The sequence below is a fragment of the Scyliorhinus torazame genome, chromosome 18 (assembly GCF_047496885.1).
Source record: "Scyliorhinus torazame isolate Kashiwa2021f chromosome 18, sScyTor2.1, whole genome shotgun sequence".
In the NCBI taxonomy this organism is placed as follows: Eukaryota; Metazoa; Chordata; class Chondrichthyes; order Carcharhiniformes; family Scyliorhinidae; genus Scyliorhinus; species Scyliorhinus torazame.
In genome coordinates this window covers 48,489,945-48,514,352 of record NC_092724.1, presented here as the reverse complement: position 1 = coordinate 48,514,352, position 24,408 = coordinate 48,489,945, and the positions used below count along the sequence as shown (strand labels likewise).

Sequence of the window (24,408 nt, the reverse complement as noted above, 5' to 3'; positions counted from 1 at the left end):
CTAAAGGAATGCCCACTTGAATGAGGAATTGATGGTCAGTTGACGCCAGTTAAATTGCACCCCAGCCATGCACCAGCAGTTTTGGCAGAGCAGAGATTAAGTCATTCACCAATGGCAAATGTATCCTTCATCTTGCTGAAAGAGGGAGCCCAATTATCTTGAGAGAGATACAATTGAGAATTTGTAACTTGCTGAATTGCTAATTTTGCGGGTGTGGAAGGTTCACATCTTACATTACAGAGATGCCTCCGTGGACTTTGAAGCAGTTATTGAACAACACACACAAAAATAAAGTAGCTATTTCCTTCACACATGTCTCACTGATATGGGATTTGTTTTGCTGCCTGATGAAAGATGATAGCAGCTCAGGCCGAAACATGGTCTTATGTTGTTGAACAGGCATTTTATTTGAATCTATATATAGGTTTTGATTTCTAATCTCTGAAAGGTTGCACAGCAGGTTCTGTTTCTTGTCAATTAACCCTTTTTTTAAAAAAAACTTAAAGTACCCAATTCTTTATTTTCCAATTCAAGGGAAATTTAGCGTGGCCAATCCACCTACCCTGCACATCTTTGGGTTGTGGGGGCGAGACCCATGCAGACACGGGGAGAATGTGCAAATCCCGCACGGACAGTGACCCGGGGCCGGGATCGAACCCAGGTCCTTGGCGCCTTGAGGCCGCAGTGCTAACCACTGCACCACCATGCTATCCATCAATTAACCCTTTATTATCTGACAGCTTTTGGTGATTTTCCCATGACAGTGGGCTCCCCACAACATCGGAACAGAGAGTGAGCTTGCTTTTCTCCCACCTCGCCCCTGAAGGTGCTGACCCACAAAGGTTTAAGCTCTAGAGAGGGTGCCCTCTGGCACCAACTGTTGCCAATACTGGTTAGATGTAATCTGGGACATTTTATCAAATGACAGCCCTGTCCCTCCTGCCCCAAGGTTAGGCGATTGATCACCCAATATGCCTGACCTACAGGACTCTCCTCTACCCAATTAGACAAAGTCTAACTTTTAATGAAACAGCCTCTCCATCCCCCTTCTCTTGTAACGAATGATCAAAAAAGTTTCAAAAATTTGTTTTTCTAAATGGCCCTCTGTGATTTTTCAGATTAATCTTTAACTCCTAGAGACCCCAAGGAGAAAATGAAGTGTTGGCAGCCCCTTATTTCCACTTTTGTATCATAGAAGAATCTCAGAATCCCTACAGTTCAGAAGGAGGCCATTTGGCCCATCGATTCTGCACCAACCTTCTGAAAGAGCATTCTACATAGGCCCAATCCCCCACCTTGTCCCCATAACCCACCTAGGGGCAATTTAGCATGGCCAATTCACCTAACCTGCACATCATTTGACTGTGGGAGGAAACCGGAGCACCCGGAAGAAACCCACGCCGACAAGGGCAGAACGTGCAAGCTCCACACAGTCACCTGAAGTCGGAATTGAACCCAGGTCTCTAGCACTGTGAGGCAGCAGTGCTAACCACTGTGCCACCGTGCCGCTCCTTTAACAAAGTTCTTCCTGTGCGAATCAATGTAATGAATATTGAGAAGGTATTTGGCATGGAGTGTATCAAAGGTAATCCACCATGGATAGCTATCACCTGCTCTCGCCTATGGTTTCAAAGGGAAATGTTGCCTTCTTCCACGGCTATGTCTGTGCTGCTCTTTAATTGCTGGCTGCAGTCTGCAGTCTGACGTTCCTGGGAGTGAATCATGCAACATTTACCTTGCACACTGCATGCCCTAATTCAGTGACGGTGCTGAGAGATAAATGAGCAGCCAAGAGGAGCATCTCAAGCTTGTTTTGCACACAAGCAGAGATAACAGAATCGGAGTGGCGAATGGCTGCCACTAGTTAGCCCCTGCCACCATTTCATGTCTGCTCTCAGTCCAGCAGCACATCAGGCCGACAATGCAGTTTCCTGCTTGCTGGCCTCTGGGATCTTCCCCCACCCATTGAGTAAGCTCCAGTTGCAAAATATAAAAATTATAATTGTGATTTCCAAATAACATAGGCTTCTCCTGACTGCTTAACCAGCAATGGAACATGCTGTCACGTGTGCAGAACAGTTCTGATGATGCGTTGCGACCTGAAGTGTTCGCCTCTTCTCTTTCCACTAATGCTGCCAAATGTACGACCTGTTTCCAGCATCTTCTGTTTACAAAAAAATATTGGAACTGTTTAAATGAATTAATCGGATCAACGAAAGTCTGTTTATTTTCCAATTGGCATGGAAAGTGGTGATGGTGGGGGCGGGGGTGGGGGGGGTGGGATAATTGGAGTAGGAGGTCATTTGATAAATTCCCTTGATTGTATCCAAAGTAGCCACCATAGAGATTTCATAGAATTTACAGTGCAGAACGAGGCCATTCGGCCCATCGAGTCTGCACCGGCTCTTGGAAAGAGCACCCTACCCAACCGCACACCTCCACCCTATCCCCGTAACCCAGTAACCCCACCCAAGACTAAGGGCAATTTTGGACACCAAGGGCAATTTAGCATGGCCAATCCACCTAACCTGCACATCTTTGGACTGTGGGAGGAAACCGGAGCACCCGGAGGAAACCCACACACACACACACGGGGAGAACGTGCAGACTCCGCACAGCCAATGACCCAAGCCGGGAATCGAACCTGGGACCCTGGAGCTGTGAAGCAATTGTGCTAATCACTATGCTACCGTGCTGCCCGATAACCAGAATAACTTCCAAGTCCAAACAATTGCGTAACATGCGCGGAACACCACTGTTCCTTCTCAAGGGAACTAGATGGCCTCTTTCTGCTACTGTCCCACTGTAAACGTTAATAGACCAGTGACAAGTCACACAGTGGAACAAGTGCCAAACCTGGGCTGAGGAAATAAACACTACATCTAGCATTGAGAAATTCCAGCACCAGATTTCACTTTAAATATTCCACATTTGTGAATGATCTATCATCCTTTTCTGTACTTTCCCGATTCTCGTGTCATTTTCAAATGCTGGAGGGGGGGTAAAGGATGGTTTTCCCTGTCGGCAGATTTACTTCTCATTTGAATAAAACTCTCAGTGCCCTCTTCAGGGTCCTCTGCAACAGTCAGCAAACCCAACCAGGCTCACCTTTCAATTGAATCCTATACTGCAGCATTTTTGGAGAATGCTGTTTTAATGAATTCCCCACCCTGTCCACAAAAGATATCTCTTCCACAAATATTGATAACTGTCCCATCTGCTTGGACAAAGGAAATTATCATTGGAGAATAATGCCACTCAAAATGTTGACATTTCAGTGATATTTGCTTAAATGCCAAAATCGATTTAATAGAGCACAAACTTGAGAGGAGGCACCCGACTCTCAACCAGGCTGATTGGTAAGCTTGCAAAGCCAGGGAGACATCATACAAAGAAGGTACTAAACCTCTGGGGATGGTGGATGTTCGCCACTACATTTCAATAGGATAACAGGAGCTCCTCAATAATGCAATGGAAAATTACCCCTTTCCCCTTGATTTTCATGGAAATAGACACATCCCCATTCGAGATTATCAAAAATGAATCCTGTTTCATTAGACTGACATGGAAATGGGATAGTCTATAACACTCTCCTCTTGCACACAAGTACTGGCTTAAAAATATTTCATTGCAATGGGTGTGCTACTACTACTACTAATAATAATCTGTATTAGTGTCATAAGTAGGCTTACATTAACACTGCAATGAGGTTACTGTGAAAATCCCCTAGTCGCCTGTTCGGGTACACTGAGGGAGAATTCAGAATGTCCAATTCACCTAACAAGCACGTCTTTCAGGACTTGTGGGAGGAAACTGGAACATCCGAAGGAAATCCAGACACGGGGAGAACGTGCAAACGCTGCACAGACAGTGACCCAAGGCGAGAATCGAACCTGGCGCTGTGAAGCAACAGTGCTAACCACTGTGCTACTGCACCGCCCGTGCTACCACATTTGAAAGGGAAGGTCGTGGCATAGTAGTACTTTCACCAGTAATCTAGAGACCCAGGATAATGTTCAGGGGTCCCAGATTCATCTCCCACTACAAAAGATGGTGGAATTTGAATTCAATAAATATCTGGAATTAAAATTCTAACGACCCAAAACTATTGTAAATTATCGCAAAAAACCATCTGGTAAACTAATGTCCTTGAGGGAAGGAAATCTGCCTTCCTTAGCTGGTCTGGTCTACATGTTGTCATAATTTACACCAGTACATCATGGTGCAGACACACACACACTGATGGACACACAGCAAGACCAATCAACATACACAACACCGCAGCCAATCACCAGTTAGAGCACATGCACTATATAAACAGAGGGCATCAGAGTTCCCGCTCATTCGGGATGCAGCCTCGCATAAGGACAGAGCTTACAGCTCACAGCACAGATCTTCACCATGTGCTGAGCGCATAGACTGGTTCGGACAGGCATAGGTCTTTAGTTTAATCTAACATCATGTTAACCCACAGTGAAAGTCTGTTCAACAGTTTCTAACATAATAAAATAGTGTTGTACTATTTTAAGTGTTGGTGGCCTGTATGTGTTCCACGGATCCAGAGCACCCAACACATCACATGTGACTCCAGATCCATGGTTGGCTCTTAAATGCCCTCTAAAATGGCCTAGCAATAGCAAGCCGCCCAGTTGTATTAAACCGCTACAAAGTCAATTCATGGATTGCAGTGGTTCAAGAAGGCAGCTCATCACCACCTTCTCAATGACAATTTTGGGTGAGCAAAAAACGCTGGCCCTAGCCAGTGGCACCCACCTCCCATGAATGAATAAATAAAATCTGTAATTCTCTCCTTCAAAAGTCAGTTGCGCTAAGACAATGGAGTTTTTGAGACTGAGGTGGGTAGACATTTGTTAGACGATGCATCAAGGAGTTAAATGGATCGATGTTAACAATAGCCACAATCTATTTGAATGGTGGACTAGACTCGACAGGCTGAATGGCCTACTCCTTTTACTATGTCCCACTGGGATGCACCCTGAACTATTGTCTCAGGGTTTAATGCTTCCAAACCTATCTGTTTGGAGTCTCAGTTGCATTGGACTGCAGCGAATGCACAGCCTCTGGCAAATAGGCATCTGGTTGGGATTTGATGGCAGTTTTGCTTAAGTATTGTCAGTTCCACCTGTTGTCGCTGTGCAAGAAAATAAAAGGAATTCTTTGTGCTCACGTACACCTCTTCTCTCTTCCGTCAGATCCATTCAGAAGCAAGTGTCACAGCTCTCTTTAAGTTGGCAAAGTAGGGGAAAACATTAATTCAAATCGGCACACAGTGACCCAACAAAGAGGCAGCTTGATTTTAGGACAACGGCCAACATTTCTCAATGCACTTCAGCAGAGTACAATCCATCAAGTTGATAACCACCAGTTTCTTTGTCAATTTTAACGGAACAAATCATTAAATTCACTTGATTAAGTTTGTAAGTGGACTGTCATTGTAAAGCTGACCCATGCCAATCCAAACAGGTCCCTGCTTTATTCCAAGATAGCTAAATTCAGCTGGGGTAGAAATTGGGAAAATTGCAATTGGCCTCAGTGCCTGTGGATGAGGAAGCAGGAGATCAGTGAGACTCTGATCGCCGGATCACAATCCAAGGATTCCAAGTTCACATCCATGGAGAAAAAAAGAAATGCTGGAAATACGCAGCAGTTCAGGCAGCACCTGTGCAGAGAGAAACAGAGCTAACGCTTCAGGTCGAAGGCCTTCCATCAGAACTGGAAGAAGACAGGATTTCCCTTTGTATTCTGTTTTCCAGTGCTGATAAAAGCTCACTGACCTGAAAGATTAACTCTGGCCACGATTCCTGACCCCGTTGCACCCGGTGCGGATCCGGGCGCAACAGGTGAATCACTCACGAATCCCAAATTGGGTTTCGTGCCAGGTGCCGGATGGATCGTTAGTCACCTGACTCACTCTACCCACCGCCATCTGGATCTCGCCCTCGCTGGGTGTGATCCAGATCTGAATATTTAAATCAGTTTAACAACTCGTTTAAATATCCGAATGCCGAATGCCGGATTCACCAGGACTACACCGGGAGACCTCATCAGGGCGACGTTTAGCACACTGAAACGTGGACCAGGCATAACTGCATCTGAGCGGGGGGGGGGGAGACTCTCAAGCCATTGGAGACCCATGGCTGGTCAGGGACAGAACAAGGTGACACCTTGGCAGTGCCACCCTGACAGTGCCACCCAAGCATCCTGGCAGTATCACCCTGGAATGAGGAAAGGAGGCAAAGAACAAAGAAAAGTGCAGCACAGGAACAGGCCTTTCGGCCCTCCAAGCCCGTGCCGACCATGCTGCCCGACTAAACTACAATCCTCTTCACTTCCTGGGTCCGTATCCCTCTATTTCCATCCTATTCATGTATTTATCAAGATGCCCCTTAAATGTCACTATCGTCCCTGCTTCCACCACCTCCTCCGGCAGCGAGTTCCAGGCACCCACTATGTAAAAAACTTGCCTCGTACATCTACTCTAAATCTTGCCCCTCGCACCTTAAACCTATGCCCCCTGGTAATTGACCCCCTCTACCCTGGGGAAAAGCCTCTGACTATCCACTCTGTCTATGCCCCTCATAATTTTGTAGACCTCTATCAGGTCGCCCCACAACCTCCGTCGTTCCAGTGAGAACAAACCGAGTTTATTCAACCACTCCTCATAACTAATGCCCTCCATACCAGGCAACATCCTGGTAAATCTCTTCTGCACCCTCTCTAAAGCCTCCACATCCTTCTGGCAGTGAGGCGACCAGAATTGAACACTATACTCCAAGTGTGGCCTAACTAAGGTTCTATACAGCTGCAACATGACTTGCCAATTCTTATACTCAATGCCCCGGCCAATGAGGGCAAGCATGCCGTATGCCTTCTTGACTACCTTCTCAACCTGTGTTGCCCCTTTCAGTGTCCTGTGGAGGGGTCAAGCTGACAGTGCCCCGGTGCTGAGATTGCCACTGCCAGGGGGTGGGCCTGGGGAGGCCTTGTCAGGGGGGGGGTGGAAGGATCAATGGATAGGGGCACTGCGGCCACCGCGAAACATCCCGCTAATCGCGCAGTTCAGTGGACTTTAACTTCAATCCGCTGAATCGCGCCCTCTGTTTTTCTCGCCGCAGATGCTAATTTACTCAGTTTTCCCAGCATTTTCAGTCCTCATTTTAGATTTCCAGTATCCGCAGTATTTTCTTTTCACATCCGTGGCGATTGTCTGAGGAATGGACAAAGCTCAGCTGTGATGTTGTCACGGAGTAAAGGCCCGCTGATGGTGACTGCCTCGGCTCACAGACAGATTGTGAACAGTAATAGGGGGCTGTGAGCACCATGGCATCTTAGATAAGTGTAAGCAACTTCAAACAGGGAAGAAAACAAAACGGAGGTTGAAAAACACAGGCCTGGGGTAACAGATAATTGCTTCTAAATAAAGTATGCTCTCAGTTCAAATTTATTGGTGCGAAATTACTTTATTTGCAGTAGCTTTATGTCAATTGCCTCAGTAAGGCTATGTTGGAGGGGGTCTCTCTCCTGATTCTTCCTTAATTCACAAAGCAAGATCAGTAAATTGAACTGCCGTGGTTACAGTCTTTAGAACAGCCAAAGAACAGTTTCTCAGAAAATTGCCGAAACTCAAGGGGACAGCATAATATTAAGCACCCTGACATATTTAAAAATATAGCAGCATCGTGCCCAACATGGTTAGCAATGTTGACATCATCCTAGTCCAAATCGATTGCTGCAAACTACTTTTATTTTTCAAGAACTGAGAATGTCTGAAATCTCTGGACCAAGACAGTAATGACCTTTAACCCATCCAGAGCCACACTCATCAGCAGAGCCTCTTTCAGATTTTGGCAGGTAAAAATGCATCAGGAATTCACCTTCAATGGTGCAGTCAAGGTGCAAAGATAAGCACGTAGGGGGTTAAGTGAATTAATCTAAGTCTTCCTGTTGCCTGGTGCAGTCCGAGAATATGCAAGGCTCGGGTATTTTGTTCTGGTGAACAGGATTTGCTTGGGTCGGTTTGGATCGGCGTTTCGGGGTCAGTTTAACACTAAAAACTGAAACAAAACTGATTCTAGTAGGGCTACACAAAGAAGTGGACTATTCTTAGTGCGTGGGATGTCTTGTAAACCTGGTGATGCAGAACAATCAATTGAATGCACTCACTCCCACATGTTGAGTGCAGACCAAGTCTTTCACGTACACACTTAGAACTATATATTTAAAAAGTTACAAAGCAACAAAAAAGGGCTAGCAACAACCTGAAGCGACTCCCACACACTGGTGCAACAACCTAGTAAAAGCAGTTTGCAAGATTGACACTCAGTGACATCTCACGGCAGTCTGCAAAGTTCTAGATGGGACCGACTGCGCAATAGAATGGATGATGTTCGTTCCAAATGTTCAGCTGCATTGAATTAACCTTGTTACCCTTGAGATTCTCAGGAAGTCCAATTATTTTCCAATGGGAATTGGATGGTCAGTTCTGGCTGAATACGTGGGAATAGAATCAAATCCCTTCTAATTGTGTCCCTTTGGTGATGTTTGCTAAATGGAACTCCCATCTTCAGATGCCAATTTAAAATGGGATCCGAAACAAATAGATTTGATTCAGGATGAGTGTAAGAAGTCAGTGTTCCTCTTGGTTCAACACAATGCACAGCGCAAGCTAACCTGATACCAGTCAAAACTGCACAGGGACAAAAGCAAGAAGGGATTGCTGGAGGGCTGGAATTCAGCAATGCTGTCATTGTAAACATACCAGCACACCTTTACTACCAAACCCAGACATTAACAACATCAAAGGTGTGCTACCAAACGCAGAGCCCAGTCCAAACACATCAATGAACAGATGGTGCCAAACCCAGTGAAAGGACCAAATCAGCCATGATCTTACTAAATGGCGGAGCAGGTTCGAAGAGCTGAATGGTCTGCTCCTTCTCCTAAGTCCTATGTTCCTAGTCCTATGTTCCAAACGCTCAACTCAGGTTCCAGTTCTCCTGTGTGCCTCCCTGCAATATATTTAGCTCATGCTGTCAGCAGCTTGTCACATAAAAGTTTAAAAACCTAAATGCATGTGGACAAGGCTAGCTAATAGCAAAGGCTATTAGATGCCCGGCCAAAGCAAATTCTGTTCCATTAGACTTCTGAAAGAGGCAGTAGGTTATCAGCGTTAGTTCTTGGCTGGGTGACAAGTTGAAAATCTAGCCTGCAGAGACTCATGCTTGAATTTACAGTAGTTTGCAAATTAGGCTTCATATATGAGGGTGGTAAAGGAGCTATTTAACTGCAGAAGGCATCACATTGGGTGGGGACAGGACCGTGCTCGACCACCACACATTCTCGTTATACCTGTCAGTCACTAGACAGACATCAAGAGTGAGACGTATCCTTGGTTCCACTGAAAAGTTCAGGGTTTCTGAGGCCAATTGTACTATCCTAATTGTTGACCCAACTGAGGTCAGCTTACTCAACCAGCCTGCATTTGTAAAGCCCAAATCAAATTGTCTGCTGTTAGATGTGATTCTGCGATTGACTGTCACGAGATGAATAATCTTGACTGCTAATAAATACACGAACAACCAATTTAAGATAATCAGTCAAACTCATAATGTAGCTCATTTACATTTGCTGGAAGCAAAATACATTCATACACAGGCAGCCATTCTCTGCAAACAAAAGGAATATGTTCAAGTCTTGCAGCTTTATGGTATTATCCAGCAGTTTGGTGAATCTGTCGTTTCCCTTTGCATTCTCCATGGAGAGACCTCAGCCAATCAGAATAAATTTGCCAATCAAATTAGCAGCCTTTTTCTCCTGTAGTATAAATTGTTGTGATCGTTTAAAATTTGGCATTCTTGCATTTGCCCTGATGAGCAGAGGCAGACTTTCAATGAAACTCACAGCAATGCAAGGCGGGATCCCAGACAATGGGGCCCCGCCTTGACCCATACGGAGAGGTGACTGTTGTGGTGGGAACACCCTGGGAGCAGCATTCAGAGACTTGGTAGCTCAAAATTTGCTGGTAGGCTTATTCTTGAGCCTATCAACAGGCAATATAGAACAACATTGGGCTCTGATTGGTGGACTCCACTTTAGAGCAGGAAAACAGTTTGCCAGATGTTGGGAGATGGTGGAGCCTTAGAGCAGTTCAGGCATGGATCTCCTGAATTGGCATGAAGTATCTGAACTTTCATTGAGTAAAGCTGCAAAGTAACAGCCAGGTTGCTGGCATTCGGTCTGGCTGGCAGCCTGAGTCAAAAGTGAGGTGACATGCTGGGTACAAGCCTGCAAAGCCTTTAGCCAGGAGCCGCTGGCCAATGGTTGGAGTAAGAGCACGGAGTGGGAGAACCAGAGGGCAGCCAGGCAGCAGGGCTGAGAAAGAAGGGCTGCACTGGGCAGCAACCGGATGGGATGATGAGGATGAGAGAGAGCCGAGGCCTAATCAGAAGCCAGCAACAGCCAGCCAGGAGCACAGGGAGTCAACGAGACTGGAGTCCCGGCCATTGGTGGCGGGGTCCGACTTCATTTGGGGCAGAGCTCGATGTCATTGGGGGCAGGGCTTGAAGTAATTGGGGCTGGGGCTCGACGCATTGGGGGTGGGCTGCCATGTCACCAGGGGGTGGGCATGATGTGGGGCCCCCCGCAAAGTGGGAGAGCGCTGGGCTCCCAAAAGTGTAAGTCTGCATCTGCTGATGAGTGGAAGGTGAAAAACTTTGACAGCAGGTCTCTCATTTTAGAAATATTCAAATTCTGTATTGCCAACCAACTCTTTGAACCTCAATTACTAGAAAGGTAATGGAAAGCATCCAATGACCACCTTCACGAGGGAGAGAAAATATTTCACAAAGGTTTTCAAGGATTAACCACAGCAGACTGCCTGAAAAAAGATAAATCCATAAATAACGGAATGTTATAATTAATTGAATTCAATAAGAGGCCTGTGTAGGGCCCAGAATGTTTTCTTCATGCGCAGAATTTACTTCAATAAAATAGAAATGCAAATTTAATTCATTTTTTATTAATAGGTGCTTTATTAAAATTACACAATTTGATTGGCTGATGAACAGACTCCAATTCCCTTGTTGGATTTCTGCATTCTGAGAACTTCATTTAAATTTCTAAACTGGCTTTGCTCATGTTCTAAAGGGATCAACTGCCAATCTTCCTTCTAATGGTTAGAGGAAAGTCTCATTTGTAATTGATGTCATTTAATGATCAAGCTGATGGCCCTGTTGTCACTATGACAGAAGATTGTTGATTCAAGCCCCACTCAAGGACCTGAGCACATAGTCTCAGCTGACACCCTGGTGCAGTACTGAGGGAGTGCTGCACTGTCAGAGGCGCCAGCCATCCTCTCTGTGTGACGTTAATGGATGTTAAGAAATTTTCAAGGCACATTAGTACGATATCCTGGCAAGCAGTCCTTCCTTGTCCAATATCGCTGTCTGTGATAGCTTTCTGAATGCTAAATAAGAACCATTATTGATCTTTATAACAGTCATCGCATGTTAAAATAATTCAGAGAACCCCACAGAGTCTTGAGCCAATTTTGCGAAAGAGGACAAGTTGCGATCAAAATGCAGACTTTTCTTTCTTTTTGTATCTTCATTTGCCTCCTTTATTCCTACTCGTTACAACTTTGGTGGTATCTACCACGGCGAGCCCGGTGTGCTCATTGTGGTCCCTCAACAGGAAAACCCTAACCAAGGAAGTAATTTTAATCTCATATACCTAGAGGCAAACTCGTGGGGACTGAATCAAATTGCTTTGTGCCCTGCTCGATTTTACCCTCCATTGACTTAAGCGATTCACCCTCCTCCCAGTTTGAGGCAGGGTTGCCTTCTTCCACCAAGCCCAAAACAAGCCAGCAAGTGAGGTATGGCAGAGCTGGGGCAAGGATCGTGGTTTGAGTTTTGATTTATGCTTAGTTGATGAGGAACCGTCAATGAAACCCTGAATATCTACAATCCCTATCGACTGACACAGAACCAGAAAGGCGGGCCGGGGGAGGAAAAATACATTTTAAAAACATTAGGCTTTTGTGACTTTTATGTTTCAGGCTTTCATGGTTATTTTAATTTTAGAAGTTTCTGGAATACAGCACACACAAAATCAAATGGAATCTGCATTCCTAAACTTGACCACTTGCAATGGGCAAGGCTGGAATCAATTAAATCACTTGGCTATCACCTTGTTTATTTTATCAGCCTGCTCTTCATCTCCAATCCTGATTCTGGATATACTGATTCACTGGAATCACAGTGCAACTAAAGCTGATCTGCCGTAGTTTTTGTTTTTGCTCCCATGGTCTACAATTCATGGGGAATGAGAGGCACATTCAAATCCATCTAAAAACCAGGAAGGTACTCATTCGACGCAGGCAGCATCTATCTCCCAATGGGTCTCTATAGGCTAGCCTGCATTCTGCCAATGCAATATCATTGAAGGCACTAATCCGAAGTGAATAGATTTCGTATGAATATTACCACAAAATGCATTTTTGTTTTAAAAAGCAAAACCCTGGTAGAGATTAACACCTAGAGGAACACAGGAGATGAAGGGGTATTTCCATTAAGGTAAAGCAACTGCAAAAACCAGATTATCTTACTGGCAGTAAAGAACATACTGGGAATTGTGAAAGATGCTAGTGCTGAAATATAAACAGAGATAGACAGATGAGGAAGACATCCTTGCAATATTTAATTGACGCATACATACAGCCAGCAACAAGACAAAGGATAGCTATCATGAAGGAAACATCTCTGGGTGGGCTCAGAGGGCAAGGAACACTAACAATTGCCTGCAGGAGTTGCTTAGTTTTTTTGTTAGCAAAAGGGAGATCGGTCATCCGAAACTTTGTCACTTTTCCTTTGTGTTGACAGCTAATAATTTTCCATTGAAGGGAAAGCAGGTGAAACCTGCTAGAGATTGCCTAAAGGGCAATCTCTCCCCCCACCACTACATATTGTCCCACCTGTCACAAGGGTTCACCATGGAAAGTCACAGGTCCGGAACAGAAGCTGAATGGATCCCCAGTCTCCCTATTCCTGATGCTGCTGCCTGGAAAGTGTGTGTGTGTGTGTGTGTGTAGAAATTCCGGGTGAGGACAGCATTCAGCCTGACTGTTAGCAACCCTCGCTCGTGTGGGTCTGTCGTTCCTCACAGTCCAAAGCCTCCAGGTATTTGCAGATCACTTCCTACCAGCCTAGTTTTGGCTCTGAAAACAAGGCTAAAAGAAAGCAAGAAGTGTACCTTCTTTTCATTCAGATTAACCAGTGCAACGGAAGGGGGGAGGCTCACAAAGGACTCTAACAGTCCACCAGCTGAAGCAGCGAATGAACGGGGAAGGCCAAGTCACTATTGCGACGGTGGACTCCCCATTCGTAAAGCGAACCTTACACCTGTAGAGAGAGAGGCATCTTAAAAAAACCACTGCCAGTCAAATAAAAGAGGGGCTGTTCCCCAGCCATTCTCCTCCTTTAGAAAGTACGCTACTTAATTTTAAGTGCTTAATAGGTGGCAGAGACAACACACTTACCCAATAAAAAAAATAATGCAATTTTCCCCCCCATTTTGCAATAGATTATCCATTAGGCGCTGCCAGTGGCAGTGGTTAGTTCAAACAGACCATTCAAATAACATGACTTAAAACAATTGCTACTGTGCCGCTCAAAGGCAGGAGCGAGTCGATTGAGAAAACCTTGTTCAAAAACCAAATATTTACAAGTTCCTCTAACCGTTTATGCGTTGTGGGTAATTTAAGACATATACAAATATTCACATTTATTTTAAATCCCAGATTGTTTTTTTTTGCCAAGTCACAGCTAGACGCCTTATGAGAAACAATCTTTTTAAAGGCATCTTTGAAATCCAGTCGGATTTCAAAATCCATATAAAGTCACAGTAGACATTGAAATTGACGCTTTTCCAGCACAGTAGCAATTTGCTCATAAATTTGTGACCATTAACGCTGCAACGAATCACATCAAACAATTATTAATAAGTCAGAATGCAATCTTAAACGTTTTTTTTTGTTTGTTGTTACCTTGCTTGCAGAGTCAATAGGCAATTGCATGTACCCGGGATGCGCACTCCGCTGTATTGCCTTGTGGGCTGAGGGTTTTGACATTCGGAGGGGTTCGCGAAGCAACGAGGACTTCACTGACCGCCCATCTGGGCTCTTCTCAGCTCATGCTCTCAACTAGTTGCCTCCACACCTGTCCCAAATGCAGAACGAGCTGCGAAAGGAGGGTCAGGGGGAAACAGTCCTGGGAGCCTGCTGGCAGCCACGGCAGCTGGATGCAGTTGGAAGCCACCTGGCTCTTCTGTGCCTTCTCCAATCTGTAGATCCAAAGTGAGTGGGGTGAGGGGAAGAGGAGAATAGCCGTGAAAGTGATTTGTCCCCGTGCTGTGTGTGGATATGCAGTCTCTCTCTCTGCTTCCTCTCTCCCTCCAGTGTCTGTGAGCCGCCCTGCACGGGATTAGGGCTGAGCTCCCACCTCATACCTCTGTGTGATACCAGGAGCGCATGCAGTGCCCTCATCTCACTGCTACTCGGAGCACCAGCCTCCAGCATGTAGCAAAATCTGAACTGGAGCTTGCATCGAAACGGGACTGGCTTCTGCTGCTTTCCATTCCTCCAGGCTGCTGTATTTCTTTATTTTTCACTTGCTTTTCTTGCTTGTAATGTACAAAACCAAAGCTTTCCCCGACACAGTCTTACATTAAATGAGAATTTCCAACCCCCCATTCACCCAAAATCTGGATATATTTTACAGAATTTCCCAACCAAACAAATCTGTTCAGTTTCGACATCTATCAATTGATGTTTCCTGAGATTTGTTTTTTTCAATTTTTTTAAATGACCAGCACTCGAGCAAGTTTTGGGTTACACACGTTAAATGGCTTTTTAAAAAAACCCTGAGAATTAGCAGCCGCTAATGAAATTTGAAGAGATTATAATAATTATCTTTATTATTGTCACATGTAGGCTTACATTAACACTGCAATGAAGTTACTGTAAAAAGCCCCTAGTCACCTCATTGCAGCGCCTGTTCGGGTTCACTGAGGGAGAATTCAGAATGTCCAATTCACCGACGCAACGCACAATTCGCTTACCTTTAATGTGACGGGTGAGTGTGCTTGGGCCTCATGATCTCACTTGCTTTGTCACTCAATGTTACATTTCTGCCAAGGATTTCAGCTGACGATTTAAGTTTCACTGCATCCTTTGAAAAAAATCTAGAGGTTTGTCCTAGAACTTGCCATTCTTCGTCTTCAAATGCCTTTGAAGTTTTGAGGGTTTTGAACTTTAATTTGCCTGTACTTCCCTGCATATAACACACATGGGCTTTAGACCCTGATTTGCATTGGCAAAATTAACAATGCCAGGCCTCAAGAAATCATCTCTATACGGTTTTGTTCTCGATTTGAGTTTCTTCTTAATGAGTTGTTCAGCAGAGCCCCACACCAGCAAAGCTCTGTCCTGCCGTGGACTTCCCTGAGAAGTTGTCACCAGCAGATTTGATTGTGAGATCCTGGCCTGTTTGTGTCTCTGGCTCTCTTCCTTATTGCAAAATAATCCATCTTCAGTCCTGCTGCTTGCTTGTTGGGAATTACAAAATGGAGGAACCTCTCTTCCTTGATTTTGTACCCAAAGAGTGGACCAACAGGACGCGAGACATCAGCGTACGTTCTGGGCGCATGACCTGCTCTCTGCCGTTGCTTTTGGTGGGATTTACAAGCTGGCTACGACCGGCATTCTCAACTTAAAAGCCGATTGCGGCTGGCAGTCTGAAAAACCAGTTGCAGCCATTGAGCCCTTCTCCCGCAATCAGGAACGCTCTTCGACCCTCCCAACACCAGCCCGTGAAAAATCCTACTCTAGGTGGTTGCATTCAAGGGTTAGAGTAATGACCATGAGTAGAATCCTGTCTTACCTTTTGTTCTCCGTTGCACAGGGACACTTTGAAGCAAATTCCTATAACCACAGGAGTTCGGCTTAATTAACACAACGTGGAATGTGGATCAGAACACAATCTACAAAGTTCATTTGTCACAAAGGTAGTTGTTTATCAACATTAACATTCCTAGGAGCAGGAATCGCAGTCTATTTCTTCCTTGCTCACTGACAAACATTAGATTCAAATACATCATCCCAAGTGGGGTTCTTGCATGCAGTGGGTAGCCCCCTGCCTCTGGGCCAGAAGCTGAAGGTTCAAATCCCACCCCAGGACTTGGTGGCCAAGGAAGGTGTGTTTGTAATGTGGCTAAATGGGTTGATTATCAATGTGCAAAGGTATTCCAACATATGCCTGCCAATGGCAGGCGGTAAGTGTGGGAGACATTCTTGGGCAGCCATGCTTGATGTGGAGTGCCTCCCCTCAAGCTATAAGCACATGGCGATAGGCTAGTGACCTATTCCAGGAAAAACACCTCATTATGGGAACAGATGAAAGTCTGCCCGGCGCAGCACGAGATACGGAAAGAAAAACAACTTATCAACTAAGTTGAGTGGACTTTCGTGACGTCTAACGTACACACTCCACTTTGCCAGACTGCTCTGTACTACATTTATTGACTTCCCAAGCTGGGGACCTGAGAAAGCATATTTTTTTAGGGTTTCTTCATTCTAAATCTGTGCCCCTGGCAATGATGGATGCTGGATCGTTGACCGACTCTTGGGTGCTAATTGGTGCTTGGGTGTCATTTTTCTGCCAATGGACTGAGTGGCCAGTTTTCAAATTGCCAGTCTGTGCAAGCTGACAGCCAGAACCCAAAGCCACAAATGGAACGTCCAAACAGCAGTGTCTGCATAAATCCTGCTCTGTTGCTGTCACTGGGCTATGAAAATACTGAGCTGTATAAAAGAGGCAAATCTTGGACCATCCACTGATCCGCCAGTGGCGGAAGTCCCACATCATAAATAGCTTGTCAGAGATGGAGCCACAGGCAATATGTATTCAACAAGAGATATTGCCGTCACAGTGAGACACTGTGTATTGAATTGAACCAAATCCCGAGGGGTATCATTAATGTGCTCCATCAGAATGTCCCAATTTCAGCAACTGCATTTATTCTCATCGTTAATAATGTCAATACTTTGTATGATTAAATCCCAGCAAGACTTTAACCTATTTCATTGAAAGTCCTGAGCATCCTAAAACTAGTTTTTGTGACTCTGTCCTTCCGCAATTGTTTTTATTTGGTGCCAGATTAATTAATTAATTGAAGGAATTAACAAGTGCGTTCAATTAACTGTTTACAAGGATGGAGCCGGTGATGAAGAGGGACTTGGTGGGGGGAGGACAGTTCATAGTAGGAGTTTATGATATCTGTTGCCTGGGCTTTGTGCAGCCTCCCCTGGGCCTACTCTTCCCCATCTCCAAAATTCCAATTGAACCAAATCATATCCTATCTATTCCCACCTTCCTCATTTAGTCACAGTACTCGAATGTGAATTCCCGACATCAAATATCAAACAATCCCCCTCTTCCCCTAATTCCCCGCTGAGCCATGAATTAGGATCATTCATGTTGACCTAGCAAGCCTGCCTTGCACCTTTGGTTCATCAACATATGTAGCACACCACTGGTTACAACACACTGTGGTTTAGTGATATAAACCCCCACCCCCACTCACAACCCTGACCTTCAATCTGCCCTGGCTGCAGCCTGGCTGAAGTTTACTTCCTGCCATTTACCTTCTGAAGGGTGAGCGCAGAGCATCGGTAGTGGCTGCATTTAAATAAATAGACAAGTGCAAGGTTGCGCATTAGCAGTTACATTGGAATCATTAAACTGTGGCATCCTTAGGAGTCAACAGAATTGCATATATCCAGTAATGTAGAAACAGCAAACTCCACGCACGCGCAAACGTGTCAGCCACAGAATGGCAGCCATTGCATTGGTTGGAGATATAGAGAGAGAGCAGGTGAAGCAGCCGTTATCCCAGGTTGAGCCCCAGTTCTGATGGACACTCACTGGATCTGAAACATTGGACACTAACTTCCTGACTTCCCAGTCAGTTCTGGGGAATACCCCAATGAAGTGCCGGGGAATCCCTCTTGGATTTTGCATGTAAGGATTTACCTGGCAATTCTCCAGTTGCGCTAATTTCCCCGGACAATTGTCCTGTGCAGGGAACGGTCTCACAAAGCGATTTAAATTGCTAACTTCAGATGGTTCTGCCAGTTGTAACACCAATAATGGGTCAGAGGAATAAAAGCACTTCTAACTTCAGCGTAATTATTTTAATCACCCAGACTGAGCCCTGCAAGGGACACCCCCCACTCTCCAGACCTCCCACCCCTCTGACTAGTCAACCACACAGGGTATTCCCAAACCCCCCCCTCGCCAGACTCTGTCCCCATGGGATTCTGCCCCCCCCCCCCCCTCACTAATCCTGAGACACACGGGACACTCTCCCCCCAAATGCAGGGCCTGACTCTAAGTCCCTCTCCTGACCTGAATCGCCCCTCCCGGCCCAAACAGACACCCCAACTCAGCCAAACCACCCTTCTGTCCCTTGGACAGGACCCAATCCCCATCCTTTCACTGGACTGGACCCAACCCCACCACAACAGCCAACTCCCATCCAATTGTCTGGTCACTTACCTTGTCCCTGGCCTGTCAATTTCACTGCGCCCTGTAAACCTACCTGCTTTCTGGCAGCCAGTGTAGTTAAAAGGTGTGGCCTCGCTGAATTTGCCAGTGTTGCATGGCGCTGGTGCTTGCGAAGTCTCTTTCAATGTTAGATCCAATTAGCTCATGCCAGCAGAGGTTTCAACATAGTTTTTCAGAACAGTTAAGTGCGCTTGAAACTTGTAATTCCAGCAGGCCGGGACTTTACACCTTTGGGATAAAGTTATATTGATTCTGTTTCTCTCTCCACAGATGCTGCCTGAGCTGCTGAGCGCTTCCGTCATTTTCTGATTTTATTTCTGATATCCTGCCTTTTGTTGATGTTGAAGGATTTGCCTCTGCGTCATTCAGGGACACATCAGACTTGTTGCTGGAACGTGCAGCTAGGGGGTCTCACTCCACAGTCTTAAACTAAATCAATCAAATCAAACAGCCTCCGAGAAGCTGCCCCACTTGTCAGCATGGCTCCCTGGAGCATGGTAAATTTGTAAGTTCTGGCAATTCCCTTACCAAGCATTCAGACAGTGTGCGTCCCTGGCTTGCTTCCCCAGTTCTTGTGTATGCAGCATAATGCCTCATTTCCAGACTGCCTCTAAAAGGCATGACTAGAGATTGTAAATAAGACATTAAATTCAGCCAGAGCATACATGGGGAAATAAGCAGAGTACAAATTCTGCGCACAGAAATTCTAATCTAAGAACGTAATGCTTTGCACTTGTATATTTGTCAGAATCCAGCTGCACTTAATAGACTCATGAGGCTTGCAGCAGGATAACTGACAGCTGTCACTGGTTACATGATAGCAAATTAGCCAAACTCTGAGGGCATAAGAAATTGCAAAATAAATTTACTTTGGTCCCAAAGTAAACCTTTCATTTTCCACACCTCCACCTCTGCCACCACCACAGTCCTTTCCCAATTCCCTGAAGGTGCTGACGCTTGCACAAATGTTTCCATACATTCGGGAAGTTCCCCAGTCCCCCCACACCTGTCCCCACTATCCATGTTTCCATTCTTTACGTGTGAATCGATTCAACCACGGGGCACCATCGTGAGCGTGTTGGTGTCCCTCCCTGATTTCCACACACATGTTCAGCAGGAATGATATCCAGCACACTCGATAACGTTTGGTAACGTAAAACTTGGTCAATTCTCATTCTTCATAGCCCTGGGGTCACTGGGTTTTCCATGTCAGTTCAAAGTCACGTGGTGAAGATTGTCATAGCAGCACCATAGCTGCAACCTATGCTTTAACACAGGAGAACAGGAAGGAGATGACACCATGAAAGTGTACATGTCAGCAAATCCCAGGGAAATATTGGGATCTCGCCAGTACTGCGAAGGGACTAACATGTTTCATTGTGCATCATTCCTCCATTTAGTTACCTTGTGCAACTTTATAAATGTAGTGATCTCTGTATATCAATATACATGATCAATATATGTAATGCTCGGACAGGCAATTGAACACTAGAGGTCTCACTATCAGGACCTATATTAATAGTTTTCCCGCTCTTTCTGTTGAGAGTGTGTATCAGGAGTGCAGAGAGAACAGACATAGTAAAGCTGGAGAGAGAAGAAGTTATTAGTTATCAAAGCATTGGATTGTATAATTTAATAGTTATCTCTACAATTGTTTCTTTATTTTACTAGTTGAGTATTAAGTAAAAGAACTCACAATATTTATTTATATCACTCAATAAATTAGTTTATCTTTACAAGAAGACTACTGCTCATTTCAACAACTCGGCTGGTTCAAAAGAGTAATATATGTATTACGTAAGGTAATAGAACAATAAATAAATGTTCTCTCCTCAAAATAATCTATTCTCCACATTCTAAACATTTCTCCATGTTACTTTGTGTTTTCAGATTTACATATTTGAGAAGATTCATCTCAGTCCTCAAAAGGCTACAGAAGAAGCTTGGGGCTTGATTGGGATCTTTACCCCCATCCTCTCTTTCTTCTTTCCCCATTTCAGTAAAATATTTAATCACTCCTCTTTTGATCCTCCAGAGGTGCCTTCTTCCATCCTGATTAAAACTGTCTGCCACTATTACTGATTCTTTCCCGAAGTTTTAAAACTTATGCAGATCGGGCGGCACGGTAGCACAGTGGCTAGCACTGTTGCTTCACAGCGCCAGGGTGCCGGGTTCAATTCCCGCCTGGTTCACTGTCTGTGTGGAGTCTGCACGTTCTCCCTGTGTCTGCGTGGATTTCCTCCAGGCGCTCCGGTTTCCTCCCACAGGTCCCGAAAGATGTGCTTGTTAGGTGCAGTGGACTTTCTGAATTCTCATAACCTCATTGCAAAGTTAATGTAAGTCTACTTATGACAATAATAAATATTAAATGTCTGATTAATTACATTGTAACGGTTTAATGGCAATCACATTGTTAAAGAGGTGAATGGTAGTTGAGGTCTTGGTATCAGGGGGTGTTTTGGGCCTGTGTTTTTTTTGTTCCTATGAATTTCTGGTTTTCTGATATTTCTGCAAAATGCCTTTAATAAAAATATTTTTAACAAAGAGGTGAATTCATTTGCATACCTATAAATAAGGATAGCTGGGACACTGGGGTGGTTAGAGGAGTGTTGGCTGTGAACTAAGTCGGTAAATCTTCCAGCCAAGAAGGTCTTAGTTTTAACTTCACCAACCGGCGTGGATCCAGTTATCACTTTACCTCCCTCAGTCTTCCCTCTGTGACAATCGAGGAGACACAAGGGTGAATATTTATTCTAAACTCAAATGTAAAGCTGTACCCACTGCGCACAACTCAAGTTTCCCAGCCTGGAACTAACAGAACACCTGGTCTGGGTCTGGGACAGCATTTAAAGGGCTTGGTGACGAGTCCCCGCTGGGATCCTCCGCCCGTTACCATGGAATCTCAGATTCTATGAATCTCACGGGGAGATGGATGAGTAATTCCCATGAGGCTCGTGAGGGTTATTACACCCTCTTTGTTACTACCAGCAGGCTTTTAAAGATTCTGTTTAGCATCACCAAAATTACGACTTGTCTTCCCATCTACTCCTTACAATCTTGTCGTGCTCCCGCACGATCAGCCTTATCCCTCGGTTCAAGTTCTCGAGAAAGAGTGCATTCCACTGACAAATTGGCCAAGATTGGACAGAGATGATGTTTCAGACTCGCAGCTGACAAACATGCTCCAGATATCGGATTTCTCTTTAACTCTTCACAAACATTTCTCAATGTTAAATAGAAGTGTTTTATGCAAAATAGCTTTGTTGAGATCATTAGTAAATAGGATCAATCCCCAGATGGTTTCCCGTCTTCGCAATTTCCCAATTAGAACTGTTTCTATTGAAAACCGTGTTGTTTTTCTTTCTATTTTCCAGCCAATTAGTAATCACATTTGCTCGTGTCTTGCATCTTGTGAGCTTTCACTGCAGATACATATGAACCTCATTAAATAGCACAGTGCAGTCACCTTTCATCTTGCATTGAGCAACGCAGATCAGGCAAGCCTGGACCCCACAGCGTGGCTGGCTCAGAGAAAATTCAGATGAAATTGATGATAGGGAGCATGAGGAAAGATGTGAAAGATAGGCCAGCTCTCGGCTTCGGAGATGAGGGGGCTACCATTTAGGACCGAGAAGAAATTTCTTTGCACAAAGGGTTGTAATTCTTTGGAATTCTCCACCTCCAGAGGGCTGTGGAAACTCAGACAGCACTGCACTAAGCTTTATTGCGACGGGGGTCTCTGTGATCCAACTGGTGATGGACACTCATTCCCGAAGTTTATGCATGCCAAATGGCCGACTGAGCTTCTGGAAAACTGCTGGCCATGAGTCAACAATTTCCGGAGAGGTCAGAGAATCGGAGGGAAAGTTACCATTAGAGGACTGACTGAAATAGATTCAAAACTAGTAATCATTTATTTTTGTGATCAAAAATAAAACCACTTGAGCGAATCATCCAGATTTTCTAAGCATTTCCCTTCTCTTTGATGCTGTTTGATATCCTATTCTGTGCGATATAAAAACAGGCACTTTGCAAACAACTAAAGAAATTTGCATTGATTTTTCCCCTCATAGAATTCATTATGCTTTCCAACAAAAAGTCAAAATGGATGTCAATTTTATCTGAAACATATTTTTGTATGACTTATTGGATTTGTTCCATGAGGGCAGCTGATAAATTTACGACTCATAGAATTGACATTTTATGCATGTTAAACAATACGTGACAGTTCACACTTATGAAATCATACGTGATAGTCAGTAAAGGCATAACCAGTAGCCTGTGGATCATATGAGGAGCAGTCGAGGACTCTGGGTCTGTACTCGATAGAGTTTAGAAGGATGAGGGGGGATCTAATTGAAACTTACAGGACACTGAGAGGCGTAGATAGAGTGGACGTGGAGAGGATGTTTCCACTAGTCGGAAAGAATAGAACACAAGGGCAAAGCCTCAGACTGAAGGGACGATCCTTTACAACTGAGATGAGGAGGAACTTCTTCAGCCAGAGGGTGGTGAATCTGTGGAACTCACTGCCACAGAAGGCTGTGGAGGTCAAGTTACTGAGTACCTTTAAGACAGAGATAGATCTAGGTAGATTGTTGTTCAATTAGGGGATCAGGAGTTATGGGGAGAAGACAGGAGAATGAGGATGAGAAACATACCAGCCATGATTGAATGGTGGAGCAGACTCAATGGGCCGAATGGCCTAATTCTGCTCATATATCTTATGGTAAGTGGGCTCATCTGCCTTTCCAACCAACCCCAACCTTGCCTCACCTCCAAGCTGATTGTGAGCCATATGGGCATTCCTGATAATGTAACCACTGCAGCGCTGAGGAAAGTGCTACACATGGACCGTGAATGGGCAAGACCTCAGCCACAGCTGTCCCGTCATCCCAGTTGGACATTTTCTGTGTTTGGATGTCAGCTAATGACACATTAATTGGTCATTTCATCCCACTGTTGTTTACCTCAAATGTGTGAGTTAGGAGCCGGATGCAGCCACTCTGCCTCTCGTGCCTGCTCTGCCATTCAATAAGATCATGGCTGATCAGCTGGTGATCTCAACTCCACATTCCCACCTACCCTCGATAACCTTTCACCCCCTCCTTTATCAAGAACCTATCCAATTCTGCCTTAAAAATTTTCAATGATTCTGCTTCCATCACCTTTTGAGGAAGAGAGTTCCAAAGACTCACGACCCTCTGAGAGAAAAAAAATGTCTCCGCATCTCCACCTTAAATGGGGGACCCCTTGGGCTAGATTCTTTACAGCCCCGCGCCAAGATCGTATTCGGTGCGATGGAGGAGAATGGCCGTTTACGAGGAAATCGGGACTGGCGCCACTGAATCGCTCGGGAATCGTTCGCGCACGATCTACACGGCGCGGTTAGAGGGCCATTGACAGAGCCCCCCGCGATTCTCCACACAAAATTGGCTGAGTTCCCGACGGCATGGTTCTAACCACGTATCGGCCGTCGGGACCATGGTGGGGGGGGCAGGGGGATCGATCACCAGGGGCGGGCCTCACGGACGGCCAGGGGAACGATCGGGCAGCACGGATCGGTGGGTGCTCGCGCAATCGCGGGGGGGGGGGGGTCTACATTTTGGATGATGGTCCACGGTCTGTGTCCGCCATCGGGCACGGCACGGCCACTGCAGGCCGCCGCCGTCCGCATGCGTGGACTCCTGACCGGAAGTGCGAGGCCCCGTATCGCAGCCAGAGCTACTAGAAGAAATCTGGGGCCCTATTGCCAACCCCGGCA

General features: G+C 45.3%; 1 protein-coding gene and 1 long non-coding RNA gene across 2 annotated transcripts in view; one reads left to right on the top strand and one right to left on the bottom strand.

Moving 5' to 3' along the window:
- Window positions 1-14,550, bottom strand: part of sema6bb (sema domain, transmembrane domain (TM), and cytoplasmic domain, (semaphorin) 6Bb) — an 809,283-nt gene extending 794,733 nt beyond the window's left edge. Inside the window, exon 1 of the mRNA XM_072482724.1 lies at window positions 14,066-14,550. The gene's annotated coding sequence lies outside the window, so the exon portion shown is untranslated. The remainder of the gene's footprint in view (window positions 1-14,065) is intronic.
- A 466-nt stretch (window positions 14,551-15,016) lies between these two features.
- LOC140394807 (uncharacterized) lies at window positions 15,017-21,105 on the top strand. The gene is made up of 4 exons (XR_011936012.1): window positions 15,017-15,152; window positions 15,981-16,083; window positions 18,915-19,149; window positions 20,535-21,105. It is a non-coding gene; the product is annotated as an uncharacterized lncRNA (long non-coding RNA).
- Window positions 21,106-24,408: the final 3,303 nt, after the last annotated feature.